This window comes from Chelonoidis abingdonii, chromosome 1 (genome assembly GCF_003597395.2).
Source record: "Chelonoidis abingdonii isolate Lonesome George chromosome 1, CheloAbing_2.0, whole genome shotgun sequence".
Taxonomy (NCBI): domain Eukaryota; kingdom Metazoa; phylum Chordata; order Testudines; family Testudinidae; genus Chelonoidis; species Chelonoidis abingdonii.
Window position 1 is genome coordinate 73,879,057 of NC_133769.1, and position 8,836 is coordinate 73,887,892.

Sequence of the window (8,836 nt, forward strand, 5' to 3'; positions counted from 1 at the left end):
CACAAGTTCTGCACCCATGGAGCTTGTCTTTATGGACTTTCTGTCATTAGAGCCTGACCGCCGGGATACTGCAAATATCTTGGTGGTCACTGACCATTTTACTCGTTATGCCCAGGCTTATCCCACCAAAGATCAAAAAGCTTCCACGGTCACCAAGATCCTGTTGGAAAAGTTCTTCGTCCCCTGTGGGTTGCCCGCCAGACTACACTCAGATCAGGGACAGGATTTTGAAAGTCAATTAAGAAAAGAACTTTGTAAGATCATGGGGATCAAAAAATCACGCACCACCCCTTATCATCCCCAAGAGGATCCACTACCAGAACGATTCAACCACACACTACTGAACATGCTGGTAACTCTGGAGCCTCAGCAAAAAAAATACTAGAGCCAGCATGTGGAGCATTTGGTACATGCGTATAATTGCACTCGACACGATGCAACTGGGTTCACACCATACATGTTAATGTTCAGTTGAGAGGCCCGGTTGCCGGTCGATCTCTGTTTTGGAGTGTTTTCAGATGGGGCACTCCCAGAAAAATACTTGGGGTATGTGACTCGCTTAAGAGATCAAATGAAGGAGGCATATCGGATAGCGACACAAGCAGCTGGTCACCAGAATCAAAAGAATAAAACCCGATATGGTCAGCAAGTGAGGCAACAGGAGATTCGGGTTGGTGACTGAGTTTTGGCTCGAAATCTCGGACTACAGGGAAAATACAAACTTGCAGATCGTTGGAAGTCACACCCATACATTATAGAGAAGAAACTTGGGGATCTACCAGTGTATTGCATATGTCCTGAGGGCAGTCACGGCCCCATCAAAACTCTCCATCAGAATCATCTGTTACCTATAGGACAAGTATTGTTTCCCCATGAGGATATTTCCACAGATTCTGAGACTCCCGGCCCTGCAAGTCGGACACGGTCCCAACGATGGAATTATACCTGTCCTCTGCAAACACCCAGCTCCTCGGAGAGTGAGGATGAAATGGAGTTTGGCGAACGTCCAGCTGGGAATGCCCCGACCCTAATGGATCCTTTTGTTGTCACACAAAGAGATGGTGAAGGGGAAGAACCCACACTGAGCACTCCTGAGGCCCGACTGTCCCAAGCTGTGGCGACCCCCCAAGAACATGATGAGGAAGGTTCAGTGCAGACAGAGAATCCTGTACCCCAAACAGCCACTTTAAACCCAGATACACTCGAATTCGTGCCTCAAGGACCCATCATCTTGCCTCCATGTTCAGTGGTATCACCTCAGCCAATACCCGACAGCCAGCCTAGACGTTCCTCTAGGGAAGGGAAGCTCAGAGGTGTGCTGACGTATGATCATTTAGGGGAACCCAGTGACCTACAGATCTCTGGGGTGCCACGGGGGGTGAGCTGCCTCATGGGAAACCTGTTCTACCCCTCGGGGTCTTGTGGGATGGATGATGGGAATGCTTCTGATGAATGGGGGCCCTGGTCTCCTGCTGGGGATCCGTGGTTTAGAGTTGCCCACCTTGATGGGGACATCAAGGATTATTTCTTTTGGGGGGGAAGTGTAACCCCTTTGGGGTTTAGAGAGCATGGTCTCTTTAAATCTTTTCCCAGGGGGGAGGGGAGAGTAAGAAAAAAGGAGGGAAACTCCAGGGGGCGACACTGGAGCTCCAGGGAGAGAGGGAGGCGATTTTCAGGCCCTAGGGAGGGAAGCAGAGAGAACCTGCGTGATGCCTGAGGAGGACAGGCCCGATCAGGGACAGCCCAGGACAGGAGCCAGGAGGAGCCCTGTGTCAGGGAGGAATCGCCCGAGAAGGACAGGCCGGAGCTGGACCCAGTATCACGGCTGCCCAGAGCTGTGTGGGGCTGTGAGTACTGGGGCTTGTGACTCTGCACTGGGAACAAGGAGGGAGGTTGTAGCTAGTTAAGTGGGGAGGTGGTTGCTCTGTGTGGCTTTGCAGAGAGCGGCAGAAGGCGGCACTGGAAGGGTTTGCTGGGGAAAGTTCACTGGCGCCGAAGATGGCCAGGAGCACCCAAAACTCACCACTAAACTGGAACTTTGCTCAGGACTCCTGCATTCTGTGTGCAGACACATTATTCAGTGCCTGCCCCTCCAGACTGTGCTACCACTGGGCCCATGGGGCCTGGGTTTGAATGCAACCCTATTCTACTGCTCCCCCTATATTTCCCCTTGTTGTTTTTCTCCTCTCATTCCTCTGTAAATAAATATCTCCCTTTGTTACATCCATTGTACTTTTCCTGTGGGTGGATGGGTGTGTTCACTCTGGGGGGTTTGGAACAGGTGCCCCTGGGGTGGAAGGGATTTCTCCTGCTGCATTCCTGCGTGCGCTTTCTCTTGGCCAGAGCTGCCTGCAGAGCAGACTCCATCTTGGCCACGAGAGCGCTAAAGTTACACTTGGTGGCCCATACGGGGAACTTTGCAGCGCACACACCCTACGTTGGGCACCCTGGGCTCTTCTTCACAGAGCAAAGAAACTCCTGAATGACTTTCATCTCAGTTTTAAAACAAAAATGGAGAGAGGATTATTAGAAGACCTGTGCCGAGGGGCACGAATCCCAGTAACCAAAGCTGTGCTGGTGACAGGCTTCCCAGAAGAGATGGAACCAAATGAAATTGAGGAGAGCCTAGATGCAACTGAAATACTGGGGAGGGTAAAGGTCCACACCCGTATTTACAACCGCAAAAGGAAGGGCATGGTAGCACTATGTACTCACTCCAAGGAAACAGATCTTGATAAAATGCCCAAAGAGGTGCAAATAGAAGGTATCCCCTGGACAATTCTGGGGGCAGAGCAGTCTGCTCCTAGTGTGCCCGCGTCACTTGAGGTGGATTCTTTAGCACAGAAATTGCAAGCTCTGATGGTGGATGAGAAGCGGACAAGAGAAGAATTAATTTTGGCATTAGGAGAGGCTTCAACACCTGCAGCACCCAGCCTGGTGGGATGGGCCAAAGAGCTGGGAAACGCTCTCAAAGATGCATTGAAGCCGGTACATGAAACTGCTTCATACAAGCTGTTACATTCATTCTCGGGGGTGTCACCTGTACCCTCGGGGAGGATGATTATGAGACCTGGAGGGATTTTACGGTGCCACTTGTCCAAGAGTGGGAATGCTCTGATGCTGAGAAGTGGAAACGTGTGCTTGAGAGCCTGAGTGGACCTGCCATGCGAATTATCCGAGCCCTGAAAGACTACTGCCACAGTGCAAGACTATTTAACCACTCTTGAGAGTGTCTACGGTACTACTGATAGCAGTGAAGACCTGCATTATCATTTCCACCATACCTATCAGGAGCCCCACGAACGATTGTCGGATTTCATCAGGAGACTAGAGGATTTGCTACAATAGTTAGTGCGGAAGGAGGGCATCCCCACCAAGAGCATTGATTCCGCTAGGTTGGACCAAATCCTTCGGGGCATTCGACAAGATGGGTTGATGTTGTGGCAATTGCAGCTGAGGGAGCGGGCCCAAAACCCACCCCCATTCCACAAACTCATTTGAGAGATACGTGAAGAGGAGGAGCGATTGTTGCAAGTGGATACAGTGGTGCAGCCAAAGATGGCGGGAAGTCACACCACCACAGTGCTTGGAGAGATGGAAGATGTCCCATCAGTGGCAGCAGCACTGAGAGAGTTGACCCGAGAAGTGGCCATGATGAAGGCTCAGGGACTTACTGTGCCATCCTCAAGAGGGGAGACTAGCAGGAGAGGTGATACCCAGCGAGAAGGTTTCTGTTATAACTGTGGAAGAGATGGCACTATGTCTTGGACTGTCAAAACAAGATAGATCATGCAAGGGTATCTCAGAGATTTCAGCAGACCTTTAGGAAGCTTCAGGGAAACACCAACAGGGCTTGGAGAAGGAGCAACCCAAGACCCTGAAATTCCAAGGCTCCCCAGAAAAAACCACAAACAGCGGTTACCCAGATGGGTTGATAGGCCCTCAGGCTATAGTACCTGTTCGTATAGAAGGACAATTGTGAGAGGCATTGGGGGACAGTGAATCACAGGTCACCATACTTTATGAATCTTACTACCGCAAACACCTGCAGCATTTACCCTTGCGTCCCTGTCTTGCCTGACAGTCTGGGGAATTGGCTGTGACTCCTGCCCCTATCGGGGATATATCCTGTTAAATGTTCAGTTTCCAAAGAACGTTGCGGGGCTAAACCAGGAAATAGAAACTTTGGCACTCCTGCTGGCACCGGTAGGGAGCCCAGAGCCTTTTAAATCTCAGCCGCGGCCGGGATTCAAAAGCTCTGAGCTGCCCACAGTGGCAGGAGCCCAGAGCTCTAAAATCTCAGCGGCCGGGATTCATAGGGCTGTGGGCAGCCCGCAGAGATTCCCGGCCGCAGTGAGATTTAAAGGCTCAGGGCTCCCCGCCGCCATGGCAGCCCAGAGCCCTTTGAATCCGGCGGCGGCTGAGATTTAAAGGGCCAGGGCTCCCCGTGTTGCAGGCAGCCCAGAGCCCTTTGAATCCCCGCCGTGGCTCAGGCGGCGTGGCTGGGCTGGGATTTAAAGGGCTCGGGCTCCCCTTCAGCGGCAGGAGCTTGGGCCCTTTAAATCCTGTCCCAGCCCTGCAAAGCTCCGGTTCCTCCAGCCGCCGGAGCCCCGGGCCCTTTAATTTGCCCCTGACAGCTCCCAGCCACCTCTTCAGCTTGGGAGCCCCTGGTTGATTTAAAATCAAGTATCACCTCCCCACCCCCAACCTTCCTTTTTGGCCCACAGCTGTTTTGGTGGGGCAGCGCTGGGGAAGGAGGGTTTGTTTCTGCAGGGCTGGGAGGTCCTGGGGGAGGTGTTTCCTTTGGAGTAATGCGGCCCTCGCCGCTTTACGAGTTGTGCAGGCTTGAGGTAATGTATCAAGTCTCTGGGTACTGGTCAGTTTTTAAAGTTTGAACAATCCTATTTGAATTGCAGCAAAAACTCCCCACACAGCTGCATCAGTAGGGGAAAGTCTAGCTGATTGGAACTGCTTAATATGTGCCCAGCAACAGCTGGAACAACAGAAAGCTGTGCCTGACTAGACAGGCAAGCATATTACAGGCACAGCAGATGTAATGACTTTCATTCAGAATCTAACAGCCAATACGGTTGGTGTCTTCTACCTCTCTTTAATCATTACTCAAGAAGTCAAGGGTGATGACATCCTAAAACCAGAGATTCCTCCCCCCACCCACTCACCAAATGTCTGCAACAGAAATAAAAATTGATTTGAAAATAGATGAACCCACTGCTCTAGCAATGCTAGCAGAATGTAGTACATGGCTCTCAGGCAGCCTTCTGGCTGGAACAAACCAACCAGTGAAGAAAGGATAACATAGATCAAGAACATTTATAAATGCAGTATTGCCAGTTCCAAGCATTCAGAAATTATGATGCATGCCCTCAAAATCATGAAATTAATTTCATGATTATGAGATTTTATAAAAATAATAAAATTTGGAGACTTTTGATTTGCATTCTGGACTTTTGAGCTCTACAGCATACTTGGGTCACATTTTCAATCTTCTTTCCACAGTCACAAGAGCTAGAAAGTATTTTTTTTTTAATTGAAAGATAACATTCTCATGTAATCAGAAGGTTCCTGGAACCAGGGCTTTAAGAAAAAAGACTGCTGAGCTAGAATGAGATATATTGTTATGCTGGAATGTGTTAATTTCTGCCATGAACTGGTTCTTTGAGTCAACAATGTGATGCTTTTGCAAAAAAGACATCTCAGAATGACATTTGCATTAACAGGTGTATCTTATGCAAGACACAAGAGATACTGGTCCCACTCTACACAGCAATGGTGAGGCCCCAGCTCAAGTGCTCTGTCCAGTTTGGGGCAGTACACTTTAAGAAAGATGTGAACAAACTGGAGAGAGTCCAGAGGAAAGCCACAAAAAATGAGAAAAAGGTTTAGAAAAACTGACCTATGAGGAAAGGTTGAAAGAACTGAGAATATTTAGTCTAGAGAAGAGAAGGCTGACTGGGGACATATCAAAAGGTTTTAAATATGTAAAAGGTGGTTTATAAAGAGGACAGTGATCAATTGTTCTCTATGTTTACCAAGGATAAGAAAAGAAGTAATTGGCTTAGTATGCAGCAAGGGAGATTTAGTTTGGATACAAGGAAAAAGTCTCTAACTATAAAGATAGTTAAGCACTGGAACAGATTACCGGGGTCCTTCACTGGAGATTTTTAAGAACAGGTTAAACACCTGTCACAGATGGTCTAGATATACTTGGTCCCAGCTCAGCTTGGGAGGATGGACTACATGATGTCTAGAGGTCCCTTCCAGCCCTACATTCTACGGGTATGTCTATACTACCCGCCAGATTGGCAGGCAATGATCGATCCCTGAGTACTCTCCCGTCAACTCCTGTACTCCACCGTGGCAAGAGGCACAGGCAGGGTCGACAGGGGAGGGGCAGCAGTCAACTCACCACAGTAAGTAGATCAAAGTATGTCTTAGATCAATTTCTCCCCCTCTCCCCCCAGGGTGGACCAGGGCTATGATTCCATATAGAATTACAGGGCTGGCTGAAGCTGTGCTCTGCTAACCAGATACCGGGGGCTTCATGTATTCCCCATATCACATTTTTTGTTTTTTCCAATTTTCGCCAAAATCAATACGTTTCTGCTCAATGATGTCTAGTTCATTCCCTGAAATTTTGGAATTGATTGAATGCAGTGTTCTAAGGTTATAAAATTTTCTCCAAACACCCATTGTCATCCAATGAAATGAATAAGCAGCAGGTTTAAAACCAACAAAAGGAAGTATTTCTTCACACAATGCACAGTCAACCTGTGGAACTCATTGCCAAAGGATGTTGTGAAGGCCAAATCTATAATGGAGTTCAAAAAAGAGCTAGATAAAATCATGGAGAATAGGTCCATCAATGACTATTAGCCAGGATGAGCAAGGATGTAATCCCATGGTCTGGGTGTGTCCCTAACCCTCTGATTGCCAGAAATTGGGAGTAGACAATGGGGGATGGATCACTTGATGATTACCTGCTCTGATCATTCCCTCTGAAGCACCTGGCATTGGCCACTGTTAGAAGACAGGATACTGGGCTAGATGGATCTTTGGTCTGACCCAGTATGGCCATTCTTATGTTTAGAGACATGTCATCAAGTGGAATGTAAGGATCTCACAAGCTCAGCCAACTATACCAGTTAGTTAACAATGTACAGCTTGTGAGTAGACAAGGTCTTAGTACAAAAATAGTTTAAAGCTTTGATGATTGTGATGGAACCTAAGAGGATTTTAAAAAAGCTTTCTCCTACCCTTGACAGGCTTGAGTAAATATTAATGCCAAGTCATAAGAATTTGTAGTAATAAATGAAATGCATGTTAATGCCAGTTTTGAATAAAAAAGGCGGTTGATCATTAAAAGTTTTTAAAATATGAATAGCTTAATGGTACTTCATAATATTTTGGAAGTCTACAGCAGTTGTTATTGGAAAAGTCAGATCTAGGAATAGATCCCCGATGTACTAACTAGCTTTGCTTTAAGTATAAGCCAAACTCTCCTACCTATGTACAGAATGTGTATCTTATTTTTGTGCTGGAGGGCAATCTGTGTTCTATGTTCAATAAAATACCTCCCACGTATGTTCTCTGTGTGTGTTACATGATAGCCAGCTGACATTTATACATGATAACGTGGACCCGGTTTCTTATAAATGCAAGAGTGATCATAACTTCAAAAGAGTTTTCATAACTTCAGAAATAAAGGGGGAAGGTGGCAGGGCAGACAGATAATCATCATGAACCTGAGTTCTGAGATTTGGCTTATGTAACAAAGGGAGCCCTGTTTTCCCATTCATTGCCAGTTTGTTGCAGTCATGTTACTTCATTATGCTGGCCATAAATATCTTCTATTTATTTATACAAGGACAATTGGCTCAAATCGTAGATCTGCTGATACAAGATTAAATATTAATCCTGTACACTTATTGACACAGGGCAATTGTGAAGGTTTGTTTAAAACAAATTTATACAGGGAAAGTCGCCACATTTCTCAAGGGCTAGATTATGCTCTATTTTTACTTGGGTGAGAAGGAGCATCGATGAAGTCATTTCCTCCACCACCCACTTGCTTCTCAAATCTGGGTCTGGAGCATAGGCGCCGACTCTGTGGGTGCTCCAGGGTTGGAGCATCCATGTGGAAAAAATTGTGGTTGCTGAGCACCCACCAGCAGCCCCCCATCAGCTCCACCCCTCCCCCAGTGCCTCCTGCCCACCAGTGGGCCCCACCAATCAGTGCCTTCCCCTCACTCCCCACGCCTCCCATCCACCACTATCAGCTGTTTTGTAGCATGCAGGAGGCTGGGAGGGAGGAGCAAGGATGTGGTCCTCAGGATGGGGTAGAATAGGGTGGGAAGAGGAGGGGCGGTGGTGGAGCTTTGGGGGAAGGGGTGGAGTGGGGGCAGGGCCTGGGGCAGAGTCAGGGGTTGAGCACATCCCCTCACTTTGAAAAGTCAGCACCTGTGGTCTGGAGTCTCCAGATACAATTCTTGTGAGCCTCGTCTCCACTTCCCTGTACTTGCTGGCCAGAGTAGCTGACTAGGCATGAGAGGGAAAGCAAGTTCCCACCAAAGGGCTGCAAAAACTTCAGATAATGTAGTAAACATGATCGAATTATAATTTCTTTGCAGGCCTGTGAACCAGTTGCAGGGCTGAGCCTAAAAGCTCAGTTTAGCTCTAAGAAATACTGTATGATGCACAATAATTTTAAAATGTCCTTGTTTCAGCTTGAGAGTCACAGATTTGACTTGAGCAATATTATGAAAAGAGCATCAGTGTAATTGCACAGGAGCAAACGTGATTCTGGTGGATTGCCAGA